The sequence below is a fragment of the Arachis duranensis genome, chromosome 5 (genome assembly GCF_000817695.3).
Source record: "Arachis duranensis cultivar V14167 chromosome 5, aradu.V14167.gnm2.J7QH, whole genome shotgun sequence".
Taxonomy (NCBI): domain Eukaryota; kingdom Viridiplantae; phylum Streptophyta; class Magnoliopsida; order Fabales; family Fabaceae; genus Arachis; species Arachis duranensis.
In genome coordinates, this window is record NC_029776.3 from 27,364,182 (window position 1) to 27,365,340 (window position 1,159).

Genomic DNA, 1,159 nt, shown 5'->3' on the forward strand with positions numbered 1-1,159 from the left:
TTAGTAAAATGATTAACAATATTATATCATATTTAAATTTTTATTTTAATTTATGTTATGTATGTAAATAATGGTTATATAATTTTTAAAATTTTATTTTATTTATTATATTTAATAATTATAGGGGCAGGTAAGGGCGGGGTGCGTACCCGCAGGGACGGGTTAAGATTTAACATTTTACTACTCGCGAGTAGAGGCAGGACGGGTTCGATGCGGGTTTTTGTTTGGCGGGGCGGGGTCGGGTAGAGCAAAAGCCCGCTCCTACCCGCCCCATTGCCACCCCTACATCGTCCCATATCAGGCTAGATTCGACGACACAGTGCCCCTCAGGGATTTTACTTTTGACAATTCCCTGATTTTGGCACTAGTGGAGCGATGGCGTCCAGAGACGCACACGTTTCATCTCCCTCGCTTGCTCAATATCAATCTCTTTAAATCCGACAACGTCTCCACACATTGAGTGCGAAACAATATCGGATCCTGACACTCAAATGTCATTCCGTTGTCGCCATTTCTCATACGACAATTGGGAGAAACAAGCACAACTATAAATGGATTGTTACTGGCCATTCAGCTTTGTTTTTGAGAGGAAAATGAGACAGAAAAAGAATATGAAATGTATGTGAAAAATACCAAATATTACACACCTTTTTATAGATGCTGAATATCTGTCTTTTATTATATCGTTTATAATGTAAACGAGATATATACGTGTCACCCTGACTTGTCATATCTTGTTTACACTGTAAACGAGATACATAAAAAATTATCTCGTCTACAGTATAAACGAAATATGGCAAAAAAAATTTTAAAGCGATAAATATTCGTAAAAATATTTATTTTGATAAATATTATATTTATTTTATTTATTAAAATAAAAAATCCCAATGTTGACGGGTATATTTAAAATATATTATTATGAATAAAATTAAAACTAAACGTTAACATAAAATCGAAAACAAATATAAAAGGTTGAAAAAAAACATTTTATCTGGAATACTTAATTTTTAGTAACACAATTTTTTGTTGAATGCAAAATTTATTCGTAAAGTAGTGGTGACTATTTTTCTTAAATTATTAATAAATAGTAAGATTATTATATTTAATGTAAATATTAATTTTAAAATATTTATTTTAATTAATGAAAAGATTATTATTT